This window comes from Herpailurus yagouaroundi, unplaced genomic scaffold (assembly GCF_014898765.1).
Source record: "Herpailurus yagouaroundi ecotype Mexico unplaced genomic scaffold, PumYag 141, whole genome shotgun sequence".
Lineage (NCBI taxonomy): Eukaryota > Metazoa > Chordata > Mammalia > Carnivora > Felidae > Herpailurus > Herpailurus yagouaroundi.
Window position 1 is genome coordinate 67,836,726 of NW_024412396.1, and position 25,494 is coordinate 67,862,219.

The 25,494-nt window shown below is 55.9% G+C and overlaps 1 long non-coding RNA gene across 1 annotated transcript in view; it reads left to right on the top strand.

Annotated features, from left to right (window-relative positions):
* The first annotated feature begins 3,052 nt into the window (after positions 1 to 3,052).
* LOC121032258 (uncharacterized) overlaps positions 3,053 to 25,494 on the top strand; it is a 48,575-nt gene continuing 26,133 nt past the window's right edge. Inside the window, exons 1-2 of the long non-coding RNA XR_005791169.1 lie at positions 3,053 to 3,789; positions 4,059 to 4,397. This is a non-coding gene — a long non-coding RNA (uncharacterized LOC121032258). The remainder of the gene's footprint in view (positions 3,790 to 4,058; positions 4,398 to 25,494) is intronic.

Consider the following 25,494-nt stretch of genomic DNA (forward strand, 5'->3'; position numbering starts at 1 on the left):
GTGTGTGTGTGTGTGAGCAGGGGGAGGGGCAGAGACGAGAGGGAGACATGGAATTTGAAGCAGGATCCAGGTTCTGAGCTATCAGCACAGAGCCGGATGTGGGCCTCGAACTCACGAACTGTGAGATCATGACCTGAGCCGAAGTCAGACGCTTAACCGACTGAGCCACCCAGGCGCCCCAGAGAGGCCCATTTTTAAAGAGGAGGTTGGCTTCTGACTTTCCTGTACCATTTCTAAGGAATTCCTTCCTTCCTCCCTCCTAGACCCCACTTCCCCCACCCCCACATCAAAGGCTTATCTGGCTGGCCTACCCATAGTTGTTCTCTGAGTTACAACTAGGTTTGACTTTGCTCAGTGGGTCTCATTTTTCAGGGTCTGGAGTGCCCCACAATTCACCTGCAGGCCCCTGCCAAGTGTAATCCCTGTACATGGAACATTCCACGCTACTTCAGTTCTCCTCCCCCTACACATTCCCTTCCACTCGACTCCCACTCACCTTAGAAAATTCCCCACCAGGAAGTCCTCCCCGATCCCTGAAATCCAGGGAAGGGCCCCTCTCACCACCACACAGCCCGCAGGCACCACAGCACTGACCCCGGGTCGTGCTACACATCCCGTTGGCTCGTCTCTCCCCACCCCCTGCCTTAGACCGTGAGCAACATGAGGGCAGGGGCCACGGCGTGTTTCTGGCTTAATGCTTAGAACCAACAGAGAGCTGGGCACATAGTAAGTGCTCAGTTCACATTCATCACATGAACAAATGCACAAAAGAATGACTGAATTGGGCGAGAAAACTTGCGTGTGGGTGAACTAGTCAGGCCTCCCGTGTGTGCGATGCACCCATGACAGGTCTCCAAGCCTTGCCTCACATCCAGCGCCCCTGGTGGTGGACTATGTCGCTCGCAGTGGCACTGCAAAGTGCTGAGGCTGGCAGGGATCACGACTCCCATTGTCCCTAGGTGTGATGGGAGATCTGTTCTCCTGGGGACTTTACACGCACGTATCATTTGTAATCCTCAGGGGCCGGGTAGGCACTTTCTATATTTTCATTGTCCCATTTTCCTTTAGCAGACAAAACAGGGTAATGGCTAGGACCGTGGGCTTTGGGGTCAGGGAGACCAGACTGCAACTCGCAAGTCCATCGTTTGTCACCTGTGCGACTTTAGGGAACCCACGTAAGTAAGCCTTTAAATCTTCCCTCGGGGAAGGGATAACGGACCTACGTTACATGCTTTGGTGACGTTAAAATGAGCTCTTGTAGGCAAAGCACTTGGTACCTGGAGTGTCTGCATGGGTTTCCCCCCCTCCCCCATAAATGTCCCTAGGAGGACCCGGAAGACAGAGGGCTTCTCTGATACATCTTTGCATCCCTAGTGCCGAGCAGCGTGGATGCCGCTTGCAAACTTGGGGACACGTTCCTCCACCGCATTGCAGGTGGACATCTCGGCAAGACGCGGCCTTAGGGATTCACGGGCCTCCTCGATCTCGATGCTCACGAATGACAAGGCAACGTAGGGGAAGCCTTCCCCGCTGCCTCCTTGCCCCCCCCCCACGCACATGCGGCCAAGGAACACCCTGGCTTCGGCTACCGCATAAGCTAGCCTTTTTCAAATCTTTGCGTCCTGTGAATGAGTTGAGTGTCCCATCAAATCACATTTCTCCCCGGGCTGCCTTGGTTCCCGGAAGAGCAGGGCCCAGATACCAGTTGCGTGCGGAAAACGAGCCCTGAGGTTTCATTTGCTGTTAGCACTGGGTTCTCCGACCAAATTAGGTATCGGTTCCCCCTGCACCTCGGGAAGTCTGTGCTGAGGGCAGAGCCAGCGGCCGCCATGGCCCCAGGACACAGCTCTCCTAGAGTTCCTGTAGGCCAGCTAGCTGGCTGTCGTCAACCATAAAATCTGGTTGAGGACTCGGGGGATTAAAGAGCATTGCCTCCAATTTCACTAGGAGATGTCACATCTCAACACTTGCACATGGGCTGAGATGCAAAGTGGTTTTCCGGGAAAAATGCTGCCTTTGACCTCAGTTTCTTAAGACCCAGGTTTCTGTTTGGTGGTGTTTGCAGGGCTTTTCAATAGGAGTTACGGCATCTGGATGATGATGATGATGATGATGATGATGATGGCTGGAGGACATATCCTGTCACTGGGTCAACAAAACTCAGGCCCTGCTATTTCCAGGAGCCCCTTGAGGGAGGGGATCTGCACCCTGGAGACCCACAGCGGGGGGGGGGGGGGGAATGTTCTAGGGTAGGTAGGATCCCCTTCGTCCTCTGCAGGACCCATCCTCTGCTTGTTTCTCCCCACAGCCATCCCAGACAGGAAGAGAGGAGAGCAGGGTGGGAAAGGGCCATGACCTTGGTCCTGTGGGTGACCTGGCAGACGGTTGCTATTCTCAGGTGTTAAAGAGGGGGCAGTGATGGGGTATTGAGTTCCTGGGAACCAGGAAGCCTGCGTTCCGGGCCCAGCTCGGCTTTGAAGCACCCAGTGGATTTGGGCAAGTTACCTCTCTCATCTGTAAAAGCAGGGGTCCCTGCTGCTAGCATATGTTCCGTATGTCATAGCACCGTTTCCTGGGTGCTGGGGTGTATTCTGGTGAGGTCCCACAGGCTCAAGAGACAGGCCGCAAACCTTCCAGCAAACACATGCCGAGCACATTCACGGAACCCCTTAGATGCTAGTACTTAGCTAGGACTTTGGGGGACAAGCACTTCATTTTAGTGAAGATGTTAAATAACTTAAGGAGCATCATACAACTGAAAGGGCCTGAATGTGAACCCCAGTCTAAGAGGCCGCCAATGCAGAAACAGGAAAGTCCCCTGACGAGGTGGGCAAGGAGACAGGGGAGATGAGGTGGGGCCAGGGAGGGGAGGTGGTGGCGGAGGTTTGATCACCACGTAGCTGCCCGCGACCTCCTGTTCTCGGAAGGTAGGAGGAGCTCAGAGCAGGGAGCAGAGCGACCTGTACTTCCATGATGAAAGACAGTCATCGCAGGGAGCAGAATGTCCAGGAAGGAGGGAGGGAGCCCAAGGAAGGAGGAGGCTCCTCCTTCACTCGCGTCCTCGGGTCCCATGTACGCCACGTGGGTGGGAGCGTGTCACACACACCCACGCGCCCACAGCCACACTCGCCGCGCTCCCGCCCCGGCCAGGCCCATCTCGGCGAGCCTGTGGGCGCCGGGCCTCAGCCGGCCACGCCGCCGCCACCTGCTGCTGCGTCCCCAGTGAGGGGGAAGGAGCATCTCCGTGCCTCCCCCATCCGCTTCCCGCCCGGCGCCGGCCCCCACCGGCCCCCACCGGCCCCGGCCAGGCTGAGGCCACGTCTTCCCCGGGGCCCCCTCTCCAGCGCTGAGGGGGAGGCGGTGGGAGGGAGGAGCTCCGGCCGCAGCCGCCCGCCCTCCCCTCCCCTACGCTCCCCCTCCCCTCCCTTCCCTTCGGCTGCCGCAGCCCCGTTCGTGGCGCGCGTCAGCTTGGGCTCCCCGGAGCGAGTCGCTAGGTAACGGGGCTGGCTCCGCAGACCCGCGGCCGGGGAAGCCCGCGCGCGCCGTCAGCAGCCGCGCCGCGGGGCGCGGGCGGGGACGCACGGACCCTCCCGCATCCCGGCCGCAGACCCCGACTCGCCCGCGGCCCCCCTCCCAGGATGCCTTAACCGGCGCGGATCGCCACCGCCCAGGTGCCCCTCCCTCGCAGGGACCCCGACGCCGCCGGCCCCCTCCTCCTTCCCAGCCGGTGCGCACCGCTCTGCGCGCGGCCGGGTGGGCGCCCCACCGCCGCGGTCACCGTCGCCGCCGGTAAGCTGGGTTCGGAGGCCGGGGCTGGGGCGGGGAGGGAGTGGGGGTGGGCGCGCGCGGAGCCCGGCAGCTCCCGCCACCGCGGCCGCGGCCCGGCCATGTGCTAAAGTTTCTGGGGCTCGGCGCCCCGCCGGGCGCACAGCGCAGGGCGCAGCGGCACGGTGGGTGGGGCGGCGCGGTCCTGCCGGGGGCGCCGGCCCCGGCGGGGTGCAGCTCTGCGCGCTCTCACGCTCTCTTTCTCTCTTTTCCCCCCGCGCTGCCTCCCCGAGATCCTCCCGCCGAGCCCCTGCGCGGGGCATGAGGAGCCCCGGGGCGCCGCCCGGAGACGACCCGGCTGCGCGCACACCTCGCCAGCGGCGGACGGGGACATGAGCGGCGCGCGCGGGGTCCGGCGCCCGGCGGCCAGCCCCAGCCGGCGGCGGCCAGCGGGTCAGCGCTGCCCGGGAGAATGAGGCAGGAGCCCGCGGCAGCCTCCTCCTTCTTCTCCTCTTCCTTCTCCTCCTCCTCCTCTTCGCCTTCCTTCGGCTCCGGCGCCTCGGGCCCGGGCCGGGCTGTGGCTCTGCTGCGTGCCCCGCGCGCCCCCCGCCCGCCTCCGGATGCGCTGCTCGGTAAGCCAGGCCCTCCGCCTCGGGAACAAAGCCCTTTCCGGCCGGGAGGCTGCCTCTGAGCCCCCTTCCCGGCCCCCACCGATAGCCTGGAAGCCAGCGGGGCTTCCGATGGAACCCCTCCATTTCCTCCACCCTCAAACCTTGCCCGGGAGGCTGAACAGCCCTGGCGCCTTCGAGACGCGGGGCTTTCCTCTGCCATCGGGGAGGCAGATGCGGGCTTGTCACGCAGGCGGGAGACCTGTTTGGTCCAGATAGGGATATATGCATCTTGGTTCAGACTCATCGGTGGTGGGGGAGACTCATCGGTGGAGGGAGACGACTCCTATATAGTGACTACGTAATGGGTGTCCAAGCCGAGCTGGGTAAGTCGGTTCCTCTTCTTCCATGGCTCAGATTTGGAAACTGAGGCCCAGAGAGGTTGAATGACTTAATCAAGGTCACAGGGCCAGCATGTGAGAGACCAAGATTGGAAACCGGCTTCTCCACCAAGCTGATCTGTTTCGTAGCAAACACACTCTTGTCCCAGTTCTGCTACCTGCCTCTTTCTGGAATCATTTGCATGTGTGTGGAAATACTTGTGCCAGTGAGTATCTGCTCTGGTGAAATACATTGCCGGTAGCATGTCATTTTTGTCCATTCCTCCCTCACGTGGCTGCTAGCCCCTAATGTGACTTGCAAGCGGAAGGTTACTTCCCTTAGTTAAAAGGGGAGCATAAAAATGTTCCCCGGGGTGCTGTCTTTTCTGCAGTCCTGTGTCTCCCAGGCCTCTTCAAGGATGCCAAGGGCAGTATTTGGTTCCTCTCCTGAGCCCCTTTCAGGCTGTGCCTGCCTGCACATGCTCAGCCCCAGAAGCCGTGACCTAAACCCTTCTGTGGGGTGAGGGCTGATCAAGGCTCCCCGCCCCTGGTTGTGTAAGTCTTGGAGATGGTTATTTAACAGGCGCTGGGGCTGATCCCAGATGGCCACCGTTCAGGAACTGACCCTGTCAGAAATTTTATCCTGGCTCATGCTTGCCAACCCTCCCTTTCAGCAGAACTTCGCACTTTCTAGCCTAGCAGGAAAGGTGATGGGGGGGGGGGGGTTTACGGTAGACATGAGGCTCTGTCTGCTTGTCCCCAGTTCTCAGGCTTGCAGCTTTTCACTGTTTGCTTAAGTGCACTTAGGTCGATCCTGGAGGGGGAAGCCACATGGAATCCTTTGGTGCTGGTCTGAGCGGCTTAGTTAATCGATTGAGTGTCCAGGCGTTAGGCTTGGTTGTCATGACATGGACAGTGTTCATGTCAGGGCAGGGAAAGCCCTTAGCAGCGGGGAACCTCAGTTTCCCGATTCCCAGAGTCCGACTGGACGACCTCTCCATTCCTTTCCAACTAAACAATTCTGTGAGCGGGAGGAGAGCGGGTTACTGGCCTGAGCCAGGGTGTGTGAGCTCATCAGCCACATGCATTTGGACTGATAGTTCTGCACTGAATAGGCTGTTGATCTCCAGGAAGAGGACACGGTTATATTAGTGATGGGTGCAGTCTATCCCTAAGCAGGGGTTGAAGTGGGGACCCACAAGACTCGGGTTCCACCCGAAAGAAGGGAAGGTTGAGCGGTGCTTTGGTGGATTATTTATTGGTCTAAAGCATGGCGGCTGTAAAATGTCCCAAGGTGCCAGATTGAGGTTATGGGAGAGGTTAGGCTTTTCGTTGGGAGAAATGACATTGGCCCCTACAAACTGATGAAATACAATGCGTCAATTAGATGTCCAGCCGGCCAGAAAGTGGCAAGCTGGTGAGCCTGCCCTCCAGAAAGAATGCATCATAGTTGCATAGGTAAAGCTTTTTTAGCTTAAACAATTAGTCATGTAAATAAAGTGATGTTTAGATTCCCCCCCCCCATTGTTTGCCAGTTATATTAGTGATGGGTGCAGTCTATCCCTAAGCAGGGACACAGAGGGACTGTGACAAAAGAAGGTGGGTCACAGGGATGTTGAGACCCTGACTTATTCTTCGCCTGTTGTAGCTAAATCCGTCAACTTGACCTATGGGCCCTTAATGGGGTTGTCATAGGTCTTTTAAAGAGGTGGATTAACAGTCCTTTAAAGTGTTACTGACTCCCCAGTGAAATGGGCATGTGTCTCACCTTTTCCCCAGAAACTAAGCTCCCAGGTTTCGGGACTTTGAAATTCATAAAACCAGAGCAAAGCTTTCATTGCGACATGCTCATAGCTCATAGGGCCTGTGAGCAGCTAATAAAGCATCTCCTGTGGGCGTATCAGTCCCAGCATTGTGTGCTTTGGCTCCTCATGGCTAACTGGTCAGGCTTTGAATAAAAATGAATGCAGAGAAACAGTCTTCGTTGAGTTACTTTTGAAAATGCTAATGTAATTACGAAAGAACAGTTTTTACACTGTGAAATCTGAAACCACAGGACTCACAGTAAAACAGTACTCCCGTTCCTGATAATTTAGTTTATAATTTGTCAGTTCTTTCCTGTTTTCTTTTGCCCCCCATCTCTAGCATGAAAACGTACAATGAGGAATAAATTCTCCCTTTTCAGTTTTGGGTTTGTCTCGAACCTACCTCTTTTTGGAAGAGCTCTAAAACTGAGCTCATGCACACCATACATCTAGTGGCCTCATGTGCAGATAGATATGTTTTGGGGGCCTTCGATTTCTTTTGAGATGACGGGACAGGCGTGTGTCCCAAATGCATAATAACAACGAGGCTCTCCCTTGTTGGTATCCCGTCTCTGAACCGGGATCTAGACCCTGAAGTCTTGCTCGGAGCTGACATGCCCAGCATCCTGAGAACTCAGTTCAAGTGCCAGAGATTTTCTACGACATTAGGGATGGACAGAGGTATCTATGGGAGGCACAGATGAAAGGAGCATCCCCAGAGTCAAGGAAACATGGGATTTGTTCCTCTGTTGTTCATTGGCTCTGTGACTTTGGACATATTCTTCCTGTTCCCTAGGCCTCAGTTCAGGCACCTGCAGCGAGTATGTATGTTTCCGTGCGTGTGTGTGTGTGTGTGTGTGTGTGTGTGTGTGTGTTAGTAGGAGGTGATCTCTCCTACTCTAAGCTTGAAGAGTCCTCGGATTGGGATGCAGCCGGTTATTAATAGCTCCGGAATGCTCTGTACTTTAAGGTTACGTAACATCTTCAATTAGACATCCATATAAACAGTAAGGAGAACCGGTCATTATAAAACATGCCGTTTATTACTCTAAGTGGGGACCCTGCTCTGAATGTGTGATGATGGGACTTTCATCCTAAAGGCGATTATGCCAACTCTCCGATCGGGGTTCCTTGCAGGGTAGTGTCTTGGTGCACGTCTGAAAAGCCTAGAGTGAGCCGTGACCCTCTCCAGGGTCCATGTGGCAAGAGGCGCGGGAGCCTTTGTATACTCTGGGTCGTTGGGGGAGGAAGAATATGTCGTTTTGTCTGTGTAGCTTGAAGTCCTGGGGACTCGGAGCTTCTGCCTCCGTCTCCGGCCGTTCCTGGAAGGTAGGGAGGGGAAGTGTGTAATTACAGTTTGCAGTTGTTTTGAAAATGGAAAGTGCTTTAATTAGAGCCTTGAACTGGGCTGCAGCTGAAAAAGTGGTGAGAAGTTCGTGGATTTGGCAGTGGTATTTTTGCCGGGTTCTCTGCGAGGGTTTCCTTGCAACCCTGGAAGTCACTGCTGTCTGAGGTCGGCTTTCCGGACAAAGCCGCAGTGACCAGCAGATACAGAGGGTACGGGAGGAGACAGGAGACGGTGGGGAAGGGATCCAGCAGTCCTTAAACACGTTGTCTTCTGTAGACACCACCAACCTCCCGTTCCAGATGAGGAACCCGGGGCTCGAGAGAGCATCACCTGGAATGTGTCACTCAGACCCGCGCAGTTAGTGAATGGCAGAACCAGGGAGGATTTCAAATTAAGTCACCCGTGCCACACCTCGTTTCCGCTGTCCCTGCAGTGTGCCTGGCAACCAAATTGGGTCCTTCGTTCCAAATTTCTAACTAACACCATGGCACCGAGAAAGCGTCTCGGCGGTTTGACGTGGGTGACCTGGGCGGGGGGGTGGGGGGTGATTTTCCTGCAGAGATTTCTGAATTCACCGGCATTTTTTGTTAGGACGTTGGATTTCTTGTCCCTCTGTGCCTGATGTATTAGATTCCGAAGATATTCATAAATAAACCAAGTGCCACGCAAAAAGGGTTAGTATTGGTAGTCCTTCAGGGGAGGCTAAAATAACCCCTCGAGATCCCGTGTCACCCTGGGGTTCTGGGGGAAGTGATCACAAGCTGGCACGCGGGACATTTTGGAAGGCGTTGCTAGCCTGCACCCCTTAAAAGGGCTTCAGAATCAAAGTTATGTAAGAAGCTTTCCAAAGGAGCGTGACTGCTTCTCCAAGTTGCCACACGGGTTAATCCTCCCGAAAGAACAAGCCAGAAGGAAATAGGAACAGATACCAGAATTTCAAGGCTCACCTGCAGCTTTTAAGAACTTCCAGGAAGCTGGGGGAAATGCAGGTTTTGAAGAACTTTTTGAGCCACTGAATAGAGATGCCATCATAACAGGCTTTTTGAGCGGCTGGCGGAAGTCGGCGCACATTCCTAGAGCCGCTGCTGTTCTTTGCTGATAGGCCAGCGGATCTGGATGAGTGTCATCCGTACCCAGGATGGGAGGTTCCAGACACACGGATGTACGGACAGCAAGGGAGTCACTGAAGTCACCTGGCTTCACATTCTAGTAACCACACCCAGGCTACTTTTTTTCCACCGCAGCTTAAAATCCTTCCAGCCCTGATGCCGGCCTTGCCTGTGTCATGCGAGTGACCTCTTAACAAACAGGACCCTCCCTCTACCTCCCCTGGATTACTAAACTGCTTATCTGCCAAGAGCTTCAAGTTGCATGAGAGGTGATTAATGAGAAAAAGGAGACCCAGTGTGTTGCAAAACTCCACTGTGATTCACCTGTCATCTGTAAGATACCAAAACCTCTCTGCAGCCAGCACAATTTTTTGATTCGGTGATTTAGAAATAGCATTGCATGGCCCCCATGAGACCCATAGAGTCGGTACCTCTTGCCCCCAAACCTTGAGAGAACAGATATCCAGGGTTTTCAGCTCTGGGCCAGATTTCTAGTATGTACAGCTATTAAATGGCAGAAAACACAAAAGCAGCCATGCAGAGGCATCGGGGGATAAGGCAGGAGGGCACGGAAGTCTGTGACTTATTTATTTTTTTCTTTTTTATTAAAAAAAATGTTTTTAAGTTTATTTGTATTTAATTTTTTTTGAGAGAGAGAGAAAGAGAAAGAGCAAGTGAGGGAGGGCAGAGAGAGAGAGGGAGACAGAATCCCAAGCAGGTTCCGTGCTGCCCGCGCAGAGCCAGATGCGGGGCTCGAACTCCCGAACTGTGAAATCGTGACCTGAGCCGAAGTCACGAGCCGGGTGCTTAACCGACTGAGGCACCCAGGCGCCCCTGAGGTCTGCGACTTTTGCTCTGTGATTACGAGGAACAGAATTTAGGACGTGGTCGTGGAAATGATGGAATGTCCATCTACAGCACCAAGGATCCTAGAATAAATTCACTAAAGAATTTCAGATGTTTTCCTGCTGTCTGTCTGTGGCTTAGGACGAGCACAGATGGCAGGGGCACCTTTACGCAGGGGTAGAGCCTATACCTTCACAAACCCTCCTGGTGGGCACAGAGCGGTGGGTGTTGGTAATTTGCCAGGCTACGTGCTTCTGTGATTGTTACTGAAATTTGAATCACAGGGTCGGTGGTGGTGTTTAGAGGGTCGCAGCCTTCCCAGTTGGCTCAGTTTCTTAATGATCTGCGATGAGCTGATATGTGCCGCACTCAGTATTCTGCAGCAGAAAAGCAAATAAGGAATGTCTAGGGCCTTGTGGTTTTTTGGTCACCCCGGGTTTTCAGCCTCTCTCTGCTAATGTAGATCCCGACCAACACACTGCTTCATTCTGCCACAGGTTACATTGTTTCAGTTCATAGTGGCCTTGACGTGACCGCCGGAGGATCCTCTATTGCTGTTAATTCAGAAAGTGGATGATAACGACAATCATCTTCTTTTTCATCATCAGCATTGACAAGTCTCTTATTTTTAAATAGAATGAATGTGTCTTGGGAGCCTAACGCACACGCTGAAAATGATTTATGAACGCACACAGTGCCGTTAATGTGCTGAGAGGGCTTTATTGAATAACTTCTAAAAAAAGTAAGCCTGGCTTTGCGACGTGAAAATGTAATGGCAGAAATGGAAGTCGGGGCCCTGGATTCTCCACCCAGAAGGCAGGAGTGGAACAGCACACTTGATTTCTAAAAGGAAACGTTGAGACTCTCCTCGGTCGGTGTTATTGACAAGATCAGTGTCGCCTCGGTCCCGAAATTCCCTGTAGATGCTGATGCTGCTTCTACCCAAGGGCCGGTTGTCCTCAGGCCCTCCCCACGACATGGCTGTGGAGTTTGAGAGCTGTGCTGTCCCTCTGCCCCGGCCTGGCACCGTCTCCTGCCATCGGCGGGCCCGCCTCTGGTTCTGCCCGAGCCCTGGGATGGCACCCCATCCTCCCCACCCCCCGCTCTTCAGCAGTCCATTCACAATCTGGGAGACTTGGCTATGGCAGCAGAATACAGGCTCTCCCTGGGGGGTAGTCAGGGGCCTGTCCATTGGGGCCGCCTTCTGTCTGTCTCACCTGGGCGCCTGGGGACGAGCCTCTGCCCCGCTCTGTTCCTCCCTTGGCTTTCCGGGCTGTCCGTGCGAGGATGGGGCCGTGCAGGGTTTTTCCCCAGTGGGTTTGGGGGACCACCTCCATGCACGCCCCCGGGAGCTTACTAAAGTACAGACGTCCCAGCCCTGTTGCAGACCTGTTGAATCAGAACCAGAATCTGTGTTTTTAACACCCTCCAAGTAATTCTTGTCTCAGCCACAGCGAAATTCTAGACCCGCTGGTTGTCACGGCTGGCTGATCACTAATGGCCTTTCCTGCTGCAAAGTCCTCAGACTGTGGCGCCCCCTCCCGTGCTGGCCACTCTCCTCAGCTTCACCCAGGCCACCCTCCTGTCTCCTCGCCACCCTTTCTGCTTCCCCTCTGCCCTCCACAGTTTGTTTTCCAGCGGGGCCCCAGGCTCATGACTGCCTTCTGTTCAGAGCTCTCCATTACTTGCTGTGTCCCCGAGGGCGGTGGCCAGTGACTTTGGGAAGGTCCCGGGCCCTGCCACCCGCCGGCCCTGGGTCTGACTGCCTCTCCTGCCTCCTGGCCTTCGCTTCTGCCCTGCTAGCCACACTGGTTTCTGTGTCGTTCCTAAAACCACACAGCTCACTCTGCGAGAGCCCTCAGGGGCCGGGGACTGACGAGGCGGGGTGCTCAGAGGGTGGGGAATAGCCCTGAGGAGCTGCCATTTTCTGCCCCAGCACTACTGTGTAAACCCATGAGATGGATACGCTTAAGCTCACTGGGACAGATCTCAAAGGCCTTCCCCCAGAGTACAAGTCGTTTTAGGAGCAGCCCTTTAACTGGGCACTGTATTTTAGGGTGACTCATCAGCAGACGGGGTTATCAAAGTGGGTCTAGAAATCTCCTTCCAACGAAGTTTCTAGAAATAGGCTAGATTTCCCTCCTCCCCCACCTCGGGCTGGAAAGTTCCCTCAGCGGCCACCGATCCCAACGGTCCTGCCATCCCTCTTCCCCTTCCTTCCACAAACACTCCCAGAACACCCAGAGCTACCTCCAGGCTCCGTTCTAGGCCCTGTGATGCTCCAGAGAGACGAGAGTTCTAGAGGAGCAGAGCTGGCTTGGTTTCCTCTCTGACTCCTGCTCTGGCCTTCCTACGGATGGAACAGTGAGGCCTAGACAGTATTCCTCTGGCCTTTATCTTCTCCCACCAGAGAAGACGAGCCGTGGGCTGTGTGTGAAGAGTGGCTCTCCTGGGGCCTGGGGGAAGCACAGCAAACCGGACCCAGAAATATCGATGGCGTAGTGAGTAGGAGGGAGAGATGGACCGTCTTGTAGTATTTGCCTCCGAGGCAAGCTGAGTACCTAACTGGGTGGAGACACACGAGATACAAGGAGTCTTGCAGGCAGGATCATGTGGTCAGTACGAGGCACTAGTTTGGGTCCTCTTGAAGCCTACAGCCTACCCAGCAGTGCGTCAACACGGAGAAGGCCACGAAAACTTCGGACCCTTCCGGGCCCTGCCTGCCCACGGTCGACGCTTCTCGAATCTTCTACGAGGGGGAGTTTTCACGCGCAGCTTTGGTCCTCTTGCAGATTCCTGCTCTGTGTACGCTGACCAGGCCTTTACGGAGAGTCCCCGCAGGCGGGAGGATGACGGTACACAAGGTGTTCCTTGCCTTCAGCTGACCCCGAGACCGTCGGGAACCGTGTCGTGTAACCACCTGTAGCTCGTTAGAGTGGTCGGCGCGCCTGGGCAGAGGTGGGAAAGACGGGTTTGGACGGAGGAGGTTGTGGGCATCCGACGTCAGCCTTGAGAGATGAGTGGCAATTCGCCAAGCCGCGGCGAGGCGGAAGGGCATTCGGGGAGGGGAAGCACGAGCAGACGTTGCAGACGCTGGACCGCTGGGGGTGGGTGAACCAGGGGTGGCGGAGGGCTGTAGCGTCGGGCCGCGGAAGCAGGTGTATCAGTCCCGGCCTGGTGGGTGTGGGTCTGAAACGCCAGGATAAGGAGTGTTCCGTGTCTCCTAAGTGACGGGAGCCACGGGAGGTGTTTGAGTGAGGGTGTGGGTTTTAAAAAGCCAGCTGGTGGTCCCGTTTCACGCTCCCTCCGTAACTTGCACATCATAGTGAAGACACATGAAATGTTCGGGAAGACGTGCTGCGTGGATGTAAGCGTGACTGTCCGGGCTGTGACCTCCAGGCCGTTTTCTTGATTGCACTGTGTCCACTGGTCTGTATTTACTGAGCGATTCTCCAGGCCCCTGCTGCCCAGACCCCAGCTTCAGCGACCCTGCTGGGGCTCGGAGGGAAGGTGAGGGAGCCGCTGGCTCAGGCACTCGCTGCCCAGCCATCGTGGACTCTGGCCAACAGGAAATGGAGCGGGCAGTGTCCCAGCCTGATTCACCGGGCCATGGGTCTCCCTGCGCCTCTGCAGAAGCGTTCAGGCTGCTCCTGGCCTGAAAACAATGCTCCCGGACCTACATCCACAGCTGAGAGGATCCAGGGCAGACATTCGCCGGCCAGCTTCCCGGAGCTTCCCCCAGCGACGGGCTCGATGGGCGGGAATGGGAGTCCGTGTCAGGAACTTAAGCGTGTGGCGCTGGGTGCTGCGACCATTTGCTGTGAAGTCCTCGTGCTCGGCAGGGCGGTGATGGGCGCAGACCCGGCGGGGCAGAGGGGACACGGGGAAGAAGGTTCCAGGGGTCCCTAGGCTTACCTCACCCGTCTTCACCTCCGCCGTCTCATTGCTAAGGGGAGGAGAGAGAGAGGGAGAGAGAGAGAGCAAGCGTGTTCCACAGGCCAGTGGGTAAATTTTTAGCTGTTTCTGGGGAGTCTGGCCCTGGCAAAGGGCCTTCCTTGGGACAGGCCGACTGCCAAATCATGTCAAGGGCAAAGCATCCCGGGCAGTTTGAAGAGCTGCCGTGTGCTGGAGAATTCAGTGCCCCGGAACGTGGGCCCAGGAAGGAATGCAACTCCACCCCCCAGTTGGCCCTATTTATAGGTCAGCACACCGAGGTCCAGAGACAAGAGGCTGCTGGCCCAAGGTTGCACAGTGGGCTTGTAGCCCAGCGGGACATCAGATCATTCTGGAGTCAGCCATGATCTCTGAGGCTGGCCAGCGCCCAGTGTTGGCAGGCATCCACGTGGCCACGGACAGTTTGTACTCGCGCTGCCTTGCCACCAACCGGGCACGGAGGATGTGGCTTTCTCCTTGTTCCTGTGCCTTTTGTCTGGGCTGCCAGGGCGAGAGCCAAGGTCCTGGGCAGTCAGAGTCGGAGGGGGCTGGGCGTGACATCTGTATCTCTGGCCGTTTCTCCACTTCTTTCATTTCTGAGGCTGATGTGGATGTTAAATGCAGGAAGAGAGCAAAACCGGAGCGAATCGGGGTGCCTGGGGGGCTCAGTCAGTTAAGCGTCTGACTCTTTATTTCGGCTCAGGTCATGATCTCACGGTTCATGGGTTCGAGCCCCGCATAGGGCCACGTGTGGGCAGTGCGGAGCCTGCTTGGGATTCTCTCTGTCTCTCCCTCTTTCTCTTCCCCTCCCTTGCTCACGCACGCTCACTTTCTCGAAACAAATAAGTAAACGTGAAAAAATACTGGGACACCTGGGTGGCTCAGTCGGTTGAGCATCCAACTTCCGCTTGGGTCTTGATCTCGAAGTTCGTGAGTTTGAGCCCCATGCTGGGGTCTGTGCTGACAGCTCAGAGCCTGGAGCCTGCTTCAGATTCTGTGTCTCACCTGCCCCCTCTCTCTCTGTTCCCCTCTCTCTCTCTCTCACAGACACACATACACAAATAAATAAACATTTAAAAATTTAGAAAAAATATATTGGGGCGGGGGGGGGGCACCTGGGTGGCTCAGTCGGTTAAGTGTCTGACTTCAGGTCAGGTCATGATCTCGCAGTCCGTGGGTTCGAGCCCTGTGTTGGGCTGTGTGCTGACTGCTCAGAGCCTGGAGCCTGCTTCAGATTCTGTGTCTCCCTCCCTCTTTCTCTCTCTCTCTCTCTCTCTCTCTCTCTCTGCCACTCCCATTTGTGCTCTGTCTCTCTCAAAAAAAAAAAAAAAAAAAATTGGAGCAAATCCTAATAGTTCTCAGGATCTGGTCATGGAAGCAAAGGAGGATGAGGTCCCTGGAGCTCTGAGTATCACAAAAAGCCCCATCAAATGTCCCAGGAAAGCCAGTCACCCTGGCTCAAAGCTCCTCGACATACCTGGGTGTGGCACAAAGTGCCCTGTGGCATCACTGTCCGTGTCTGTCTCCTCGAAGCTGTGTGCTCCCCTGCCCTCCCCTCCCCCCAGCGCCGGGCACAGAGTTGGCTCAGCACCAGGAGCCGCTGCAGACCTCTGGGTGGCTGAGCGAGGGGTGCAGGGTGGGAAGGGACTTGTCCAACGCCAGCCCAGCCGAGCCTCCGGAGCTCCCTGGCTGCTTCTCGCCTTATCAAGTAGCTTCTCCCAGGTGCCAGAGAAGCTGCCGGCTGACTCCGAAACAGTAAAACCTTCAAGGCTTTATTAGGTAGAAATATACGTGCGGTTCCCGTTCATAAAACGCGTCTGTCACGGCCCTGCCGACTGTGGACGGATTGTTTGCAGACCTTCCCAGGTTATCACCCCCACACTTAGTAAACACACACGTTAGGCGAATAATCTTGGGAGGCCTGCACGTTACTGCAGCTTGGGAAGGAAGGGACCCGCCTGCTGGCACATTTCACAGATGCCGCTACCTTATTTACTGTCGATGCGAGTGGGGACTGGAGCCTTAGCGGGTGCCAAGCGTGTGGGAACCAGGCAGGCAGGGGCTGAGGAAGAAAGACGAAGATGTGTTGAGCGTCTGACCTCCGCCCCTCTTGTTTTTCTGGTCGTGGACCTAGCACCTCCCAGATAGGAATGACAGTTCTTCGGCGAGATTGTGATCACGGTCACGGCCGCTGCTGGGAGCGCGCACGTTGTATCTGAGGCTGTTCTCAGGGTCGGACTGTGGAGCATCTAACGCCCCGTGGGATTCCTGGAAAATTGGCGTTGGTCTTTCCGAGCCCTTGTTTCTGTTCTGTGCAGTGGCCCTGATGGTAACAGTGAGTGATAATCAGAGCGTTTCTATCCTCGGAGCTTCCTCTGGGTGGAGACCCTGTGCTAAATAAGGACTTTGTGGGGACCGTTTCATTTGATCGGAGCAACGGCTCGATAAAGTAGTTGCTTTTATGGTTCCCATTTTACAGACAAGGAAACCCAGGTTTAGAGAGCATTGCTTGCTGCCCGCGAAATGCTTCCAGATCGCGGCTTCAAACATGAGCCCTCTTTATTTTGCTCACGAGTCCAGGGCTGCCTGGGCTCAGGTCGGTTGTTCTGGATGGAGGCCTCCCGTGAGATTGCATTCAGACCGTGGCTGGGGCTGGAATCATCTCGAAGGCTTCCTCGCTCACACGTCTGGCACCCAGGCTGGGAAGATGCACACGGCCTGGGGACATGGGGAGGCTCCTCGGATCTCTGTGTGGTCTTTCCAGCACGGCTGGCCCAGCGAGCCCGGATTCCTACATCGTGACACAGGCTTCAGTGGGAGTTTCAGGAAAGAGCCGGCTGAGGGGGGAGGGGGGGTCTGTCTGTACCTCCTCGTATGGCCCTGGCTCAGAAACCACACAGTGTCACTTCTGGCATATACCCTGCTCCTTGGGAGCAAGTTCCTGAGGCTCCCACGTTGGAGGCATTTGGATTCTGTCTTTTGATGGGGGGGAGCGTTGGGGTATTTGCAGCGCGTGCTAAGCCAGGGTAGCACAGGGTAGACGATGGGCAGTAGAGCGTGACCCCGGCGGACAGAGCACATCCTGTCACCCTCAGACATTGATAAACAGTGACCATCTTGCCCCGTAGGAAGCCCCCACACCTTTCCCGTTCACCTGTCAGGCATCCCCCCTGAAGAAGCAAGCAGAGCTGTGTAAGAGCATCTGCTCCCGTGGTTCAGCGAGGTGCAGGTACAGACCCTGCTGCGGTCTCCCTCGCCTCGCGCGCCCTCCCCCCCCCCGCGTCTGACTCCTGATTTCAGCTCAGGTCATGATCTCGCGGTTCCTGAGATCAAGTCCCAAGTCAGGCTGTACCCTGACCGTGTGGAGCCTGCCTGGGATTCTCTCTGTCTCTCTCTGTCTCTGTCTCTCTCTCTTCCTCCTCCCCTGTCTACCTCCCCCTCCTTGTCAGTCCTCCCCCTGCACTACCCAGTTCTTCATTCCCCGTGTCGCAGGCCACTCACCTCTCCTGGACTGTGAACTCCAGGCTCTTGTCTGTGTCCCTTGGGCGGGTACCCACACTGGGCACAGAGCATCCCCGCTGCCCCTGGGCCTCTTTTCTCTCCTGGCCCTTCCCTGGGGGTGGACCCTCCTTATGAGAAGGGACTTCAGCAGAGGCTGCCCTAAGCTTTCGAGCTGTCACCCCGTCTGGCTTCTGGCTTGTCTCTGGAACCCCTCACTTCATTTTTCCCTGAAAGCTTGAGAGAGGAGACTTCTTCCCGCACCCTCCCCGCCCAGGCTGCTGCTGGCGCGTGTGGGGTGGCAAGAATCAGACACCCCCCGGCCAGCTTGTAATCGCCCTCTCATCCATCTAGAAGCTTCATCGAGCACCTGCTCCGTGCCAACAGGACCTCTTGGGTCTCTGTCCTCTTGGAGCTTAGAAGGGCACAAAAACAGATCAACACATGCATTTGATAAGCGATGGGAGATTTGTAATCAGGAATCAGCATTTCACGGAGGCCAAAGCGAGCGGGGCAGCCTGGCTTCACAGAGGAGAAACGGTCACAGGACGATCCGCAGCAGCGGCCGGGACACCTTCTTTCCTGTCCCTCTGGAATGCCACGTCCCACCACCTGGCGGTGCCCACCCCCACCCCTGCCCCCACCCACCCCCGGCCGTCTCTTCCTGCTCCTTGGAGCACATGGCCAAATAACGCCCACTCTAGAGCGGCAGCCTCTGCCCTGCAACCGTGTGACCGACCTCCCAACTCGCTCCTTCTGCCGGGGCCCCGGATTCCCAGGAGGGGAACCTAGCGGCCTGGATGGGGTGCGGGGTGGGGGGCTCCTCTCGTCTAAACAGCTGTGGCTGAGCAGGTGCCTCACGAGGTCTGCGGAGCCGGCTGCGCGCAGAGGCAGTCGGGATGGTTCCCCGGGAAGAGCGTGCCAGGGGAGGGGGGAGGCGGGGGAGAAAGATGGGGCAACGTCGCAACACCCTGCCTCAAAACCGCTTCACTGCGGGGTCGTACTTGCCGGCCTTTTGATGGACAGAGGCGAGGAAGTTTGTTTAATCGAAGACTTGCGTGAGACTGCCAGACTTGAAGTCGCCCCGTGTTCCCACCACGGTGCAATAAATCATAAGAAAAATAGGGCGACGCCTGGTCGGCTCAGTCGGCAGAGCGCGTGACTCTCGATCTCTAGGTTGTGAGTTCGAGCCCCACGTTGGGTATGGAGATTACTTAAAAATCAAATCTCAAAAAAAAAAAAAAATAGGAAGAGCCTCGTGCTAGAATTTTCGAAATCGGTTATTTTTAATCAATTCATTTGATTAATTTTTTTTAAATTTTTTTTTCAACTTTTTTAATTTATTTTTGGGACAGAGAGAGACAGAGCATGAGTGGGGGAGGGGCAGAGAGAGAGGGAGACACAGAATCGGAAACAGGCTCCAGGCTCCGAGCCATCAGCCCAGAGCCTGACGCGGGGCTCGAACTCACGGACCGCGAGATCGTGACCTGGCTGAAGTCGGACGCTTAACCGACTGCACCACCCAGGCGCCCCAAAAAGGGTCCTTTTAGATGAGGGAGATGGGTGGAGTCCCCTCATTTAGAGCAAAGGCAAGCTGTGATGTGGGGGTGCTCGTGGCAGAATGCACCAGCTGTTCAGAGACCGTAAGGTGGGGGGGGGGAGGGGCTCGGGAAATTTCCCCAAAGAGGTGTTGGCTTAGGCAGGCCTGGAACAGGACAGAGGCATCCGGGCCGGGGACGGCCACAGAGGCACGGACACAGCTCGGAGCGAGCGTAGAGAGCCCAGACCGGACTTTCCTATCGGGGCAGAGCAGGGTTGGGCTACGAGGAAGCCACATGATCCAGGCTGGGATTTGGAAGGGCAGCCCTATCACAACGTGGAGATTGAACCAACATTTACGAATCAGAAATCTGTGCTGGCAAACACTTTGAAGAGAGCAAATGTTTGGCGAATGCAGATGCACTCAAATCGACTGATTTCTGAAAACACGTTCCCGTTTGGAAGGTCCCACGTCTGTGCCGTCTGTGGAGCTTGAGTGGAGCCCTGTCTGTTACCACCTCCCCGGCTCCAAAGACACCACCAGCATGGGTGGGGGTGGGGGTGGGGGGTGGGGGGTGGGGGTGACCTCGAGAGCGGACTTCACGTTGATTCCTTTCTCCGAGAAAACACTGGCTTTTAGAGTTAACTCCCGTCCTCTTCTGCAAGTGTCCCCTGACTCCCATGGTCAGTTTTCCGTCTGAAGCCCTATCACGGGCACAGTCAAGTTCAGCAACTCTGGGTAAGTGGGGCAGGGCTTAATGGCCCGAAATGACAGATGAGGCTGCCTCGGGAGCGGGCCCAGGGTCACACAGGTGGGGCAGGAAAATGGACCAGGGTCTCTCTGCTGCCAGGTCTTAACCCCGGAGGACTTCGTCCCCTGTCATTACGCAGGACGTGTGCAGGGGGGAGGGATTTTCCAATCTCAGCTCTCTGGTGTCATGTGCCCTTGCCGAGTGCTTCTTCCTCGGGTTGCATTCACAGAGCCACAAGCTCCGTGGCTTGAAACAACAGAAACGTCCTCTCCAGCTGTTCTGGGGGCCACAAGTCCGACGTCAAGGTGTTGTCCCCTTCTGAAGGTTCTAGAAGGAGCCTGTTTCATGCCTCTTCCTGGTTTCTGGAGGCTGCCAGCAATTTCTTGGCGCTCCTGGGCTTGTGGCTGCACCCCTATAGTCTACACCGCCCCCCCACCTTCACGTGGGAAGATGTCTCCCTGTGTGTCTGTGTGCCTGCCTCTGTACAAACCTCACTTTCCTTCCTCTTGCAAAGACACCACCCATTGGATGCAGGGCCCGCCCTAATCCCGTACAACCTTTTCTTAACTCGATTACATCTGCAAAGATCCTATCTCCGTATGAGGTCACAGGTCCCAGCGGTTAGGACTTGGGCATAGCTCTTAAAGAGACACAATTCACACCGAGAGACTGTGCCGGGGCGGGCCCCCTGTGGACCACGCCCTCAACCAGAAGGTTCTGTGAGCATTAGTTCTATCAGCCCATGGGAGGGGGGGTCTCGCCCGTCCCCTGCTCAGGCTGCCTTGGCACATGCCCCCCACTGGGCTCCTGTGTCCTTTGGCCCCTCTGCTGAGAGGGCCGTGAAGTCAGCTGCTGCCGGCTTCGAGCTCATGGGGGCGGGTCGTGCTGCTTTGGCATCTGTTTGGGATGCTGCCCACGTAGGGGCAAGTAGGCGGTGGCTTGGGCACACTGCGTGTTCTGGGGAGCAGGGCCACCCCCGGCTGGATGATAGCATCCTCCCTCAGGGCTTCTGACCGCACCTGGCACGTTATTCCGTCAGGTATCATTCCGACCTCGGGGCGGCCAAGGAACAGCCGAGTCTGGGAAGGTGGGGCAGAGCTTAGACGTTTGGGCCAGTCTGGTTCCTCTCCCCCCGCAGACCGCAGACCTCTCTAGGGCAGGGACGTCTGGCCATCTCTGTCTTCCCTCCAGCATGGTTTCAGACACATGGCAACTGCCCCATGTTTTCGGATTTGGTCACCATGTGGCAGGCCTGCAGTGACTGTGGGAAAATGTTCTCACCGCAGGAGCCCAGAGGGAGGGAAACAGGCACCCTCTTGAGAGTTGTGCTAGGGGGTCTTCTGCCAAGGGCGGGAGGAGACCGGGGGGGGGGGGGGGGGGCCGCGGAAGGGGGGGGACGCGGTGCAGGAGCTTGGGCAGGGGCAGTCTTTCCTGTGGGTAGCACAGAAGCCACCCTTGCAAGGTTAGGTTCGGGGGATGGGGATTCAGGGTCTTGGTAGATGGGGTTCTGGGGCACCGTGGGTGGGCACGGCTCCAGCAGATCTGAAAATATCAACTGCCTGGCCCTTTCAGGAAAGTTTTGTTGCCAAGAAGAATCTGGAGTGGCTCAGAGCCTGCAGAGAAGGGGCCGTCCTGCACAAACTCCCTACACAAATTTTTGAGGACACAAATCTGCCCTCTTCCGTGTGGGACCCTGATTTCCCAAGCTGCATGAATGCTCCCTGAAGGTCGGGCCGGGGCGGGGGCGGGGGGGGGGGACTGCTTCCGAAAGACCAACAGGACGCCCCCAGCTGCCCCAGAGATGCAGAGCAGGGGTGCAGTTAAGACGATGAGAAGACCCTCTCGTTGCCTGAGGCATCGCGCTTGAGCACCAGAATTCTGGGAGCGTTTGGAAAATGCTGAAGCCTGGGCCCCCTCGCTTTGCATTATGGTTCAGCTGGTCTGAGATGGAGCCTGGGCACCGGTACTTTTAAAAGCTCCCCACTGACACTGCTCAGGGCTGGCCCGTCGGTTGCACCACTGGGCCCATGTGCCTCCTTGCTAGGCCTGGCTCATCGTTGGAAGATGGCGCAAGGCGCGGCCTTATGCACATGGTGCCTGTGGTGGGTCTAATGCCGCACCTTGCACACAGATGCCCTCGCCACTCTTGATCCCAAGTAGGAAGCTGATTTTGCCATATGTCAAGGGTGTTTGAGGGAAATGGGCCTCCTCTTGGAGAACCCGGTGCCATTTTGTCATCGTCTCCCGTGCACAGTTCCTGTTAACAAGCCGCATCTGAACAAGGGGTTGGGGACCTCTAAACGAATTAGACACATTAGACAAAGTCGTGCCCTGTTTGGAGCCCCGTGTGCTTGCCCCCCCCCACCCCCCGCCCCCCCCCCAACTCAACCCCCGGCCGCCGGAGAGCCGGGGGGGGGGAGCGGGGTTTCAGCCCCGCGAGGGGCGGGTGGGAGGGAGACGGGGACCCGGCATGCAGGCCCCGGGGACCACTCCTGATCACGGAGACAATTTTTTTTTTTTTTTTTTTTTTTTTACCTTGGTGTAAACCGTTTTCAGTCGGCCTCGAGAGGAGATTTGGAATCAAGCCAGTGACCTTCTGCAGGTGCTGAGCTGTGGGTCTATGGATTATTCGGTTTTTACATTTACAAAAAAAAAAAATCCCTAAGGCCATGCCAGAAAGAACAAGCCTCTCACGATTGACCTGCTTCTCTCTGCATCGTTGTCAGCTTCAGGACCTCTTCAGAGAGGAGCTGCCGGCCCCTCAGGGAGCCTCGGGTGGCCCTGGCATGAGGTGCAGCCAGGGCGCAGGTGTAGTTAAGGCAGAGGACGGCCAGAGGACCCAGGCGCCCAGGCATCCTCATTCGGGGCGGTGTGGGGTGCCGTGTGGCGTCCCCTTTAGGCGGACTGCCCGACCACGTGCAGCCGTGCCGAGCTGCGACGTGGACCAGGAACGCTGTCCCCTCTCTGGGAGTCGGGTCAGACAGCGGCGTCCCTAGAGATTCCTGGCAAATGCTGGCAGCCAGCCAGGTACGTGCGGGGAGCGCAGAACCAGCCCTGAAAGCAGGTGCGGGTCAGAGGAGGCTTCCTGGAGGAGGGGGCCTCTGAGCTATGTCTCCAGGAGGGAGTAGCAGTCAGCCTCCTGCAGGAGGACAGTCCGGGCGGGAGCAAGGGCTCTGTGTCCTCACCTGGAAGAGAGGCACAGAGGCGGGATGCTGAGCCCGGGGCGAGAAAGACAGATTTGCATGCGGGTTTGCTTTGGTGGGAGACGGGCTGGGACCCCAGTCAGGCGGAGCGTCCAGAGAACTCAGTTCTAGCCAAGTGCGAGCGTGTGCCTGCTTCGGTGCGTGTGCACGCGCGTGTGTGTAGGGGTCCGGGTGGAGGGCTGTTGTAGGATGAAGCGAGCCAAAATCCAGGCAGCGGGGTGGTCAAGTCAGCTAGTCCGTGTGACTTACAGGGTGGCTCCCAGTACATGATCGTGCGAGGTCCCGGGGCCCAGTGACCCGCCCCCCCAGGTCATGGCTCCCTAAACTTCACATTTTTACAAAGTGGGAATTATCGTCTGCATTCACCAATGATTTAGAATCCTTACGAGGTCCCATCAGGGGCTCAACCGAGCCTCTGATCTGACCTCAGTGACACCACTCTGTGCCCCAAACCTCGCACCTGCTGTTTGCTCCTCTGGACCACTTCTCTGCTTCTGTTCCTGGTTCACATCTTAACTCAGCCTCCCGTTCTCCCTGCCCTCGGCCCCGCCCACCACGGGTTGTCCCTCTGGGCAGCTCTCCTGCAGATTTCTCGCTTCCGGAAGCAGCCACGCAAAGTGGCCTTGTCCTTGCTGAGTTCCTTGCAAGCCGGCCACGAGCTTCGTGCACCTAGCCCGGTACCTGGCCCCGGACAGGTGTTTAGTAAAGTATTCGTTACGTAAATCAATGAATTGTTGAGAAGGCCACAGGTCAGTGGGGTTAAGAAATGTTCCCAAGGTCACATGGCCAGCAAGTGGCAGAGCTGGCCTTGAACCGTCTTTTCTGTGGCTCCACGCCTGTGGGCTTTGGGGAGCACACCCAGCCTCTGCTGCCCTCACCAACCCGAACAGTTCTGTGGCCAACGGTGGGAGAAAAGGGGGTCGGAGACTGGTCTCATGGAGGGAGGGCACTGGATGAGCCAGGTACGGTGTCAGGGCCCGGTTTGGGCTTTGTGGGGAAACTAAGGCAGAGGTCCAGAAATAGGCGTTGGGCTGGTCCAGCTAACTGGGGAAGTACGCAGGCCTTACTCTGGGCCCAAGGTTCCTTCCAGCCCCATCTCCTGGGACGAGGTACCTCCTCCCCTGTTTGGCTCAGAATAAAGCTGGGACTTCTGGGAAAGGCCTGGGGGAGTCCAGAGTCAAGCCAGGAGCTGCACCGCGCCCTCCGGCCTCCATTCTGAGCCTCAGTCGTTCCTCTCCTTTACGGAGACATAGAGCCTCTGCAAGCATTTGCTTTCCCCTGCACAATAATGTAAGCAACAGAGAAGCAGTCTGAATTTGCCGGCAAGTAGTTTTTAAAAAGTGCCCAGCGTCCCCCAAAAGGTGTATCCAGACATGTGTTCCGTTTGCAAAACCAAAAATAATAATAACGATAATACTCGGCCGTGTCCGTATAAGGCAGCGGTAGAGACCTCTGCAGTTTGCAAACACTTGGCTAGTGCAGAGAGCAGAATCTCTTTCCAGGCTCTCTCTGGGAAGCCTCCCTCACCAAAGCTCCCCTCCCAAATGCTGTACCCTGCTTAGCAGTCTCTAAAATAGTCGTCATACTTTATGTCCTGATTCAAGTTCACTTTTACATACATTTCTTTAAATCGCTCTGTGTGGCATATCTTTTTATGCAACATTTAAAGTTCTTCTCCAGTCAGTGTTTGCACATTGTAAGGCAGGGGTAGGCGTAATAAAATACGTGATATATTTTGAGTGCTTACTTTGTGCCAGGCACTGTCCCGTGGATATTACTCATGTGAATGCATTTAATCCTTAGTGCAACCCTTTTCCACTTTCTGCATGAGCCAGGATTCATATCCAGGCAGTGAATTTGTCACCTGCACACTGTAACTGTGGATGTTCTAAAGCGAAAAAGGAAGATTTGACTCCTCCTTTGCCCGTTCTTTTTTTTTTAAGTTCATTTATTTTTGAGAGAGGTGGAGATGGTATGAGTGAGGGAGAGGCAGAGAGAGAGAGAGAGAGAGAGAGAGAGAGAGAGAGAGAGAGAGAATGCCAAGCAGGTTCCATGCTGCCAGCGCAGAGCCCGATGTGGGACTTGAACTCACAAACCGTGAGATCATGACCTGAGCAGAAACCAAGAGTCGGACACTTACCCAACGGAGGCACCCAGGTGCCCCTGCCCGTTCTTGTTTTTATTGAAGTGCTTCCATCCGTTTCTTTTTAATCTTGAAATCGGTGTCTTTCTCCATCACCCTTTCGGGGTACTCTGTCACCTGATGTTGTAAGAAGAGGTGATTAGTGCCCTAGAGTTTTTCCCTTTCCTCTTGCCTTCGGCATTGTGCACCTTCTGCATTAGGGTTGACACTGCATCAGACTTGGTTATATTTACATCCTGTCCTGGACTCTCTACCATTTGCTTTGTCCAGAGCTTGACTCTAGGAATCAAAACTGCTAGGTGACGTTGGTAGAGTGACTGCTGTATCAGGAGTGTCTAATGCTGTGTTAAACCATGTGTTGGGATTATATTTCCTTCTCCAGAGATCAGTTTAACAACCCCTGGATCGCTCAAGGCAGAATGTCCTGTAACTGAGTCAAATGCATTCTGTTTGCTTGCATTCCATCCTTTGCTTAAAATCATGCCATTTGTTAGTTTCATTGGTGTTTGGATTATGCAGGATTGTGTGTGTGTTTCCTGGAATTTTTAATTGCCTTTCTTTTTTT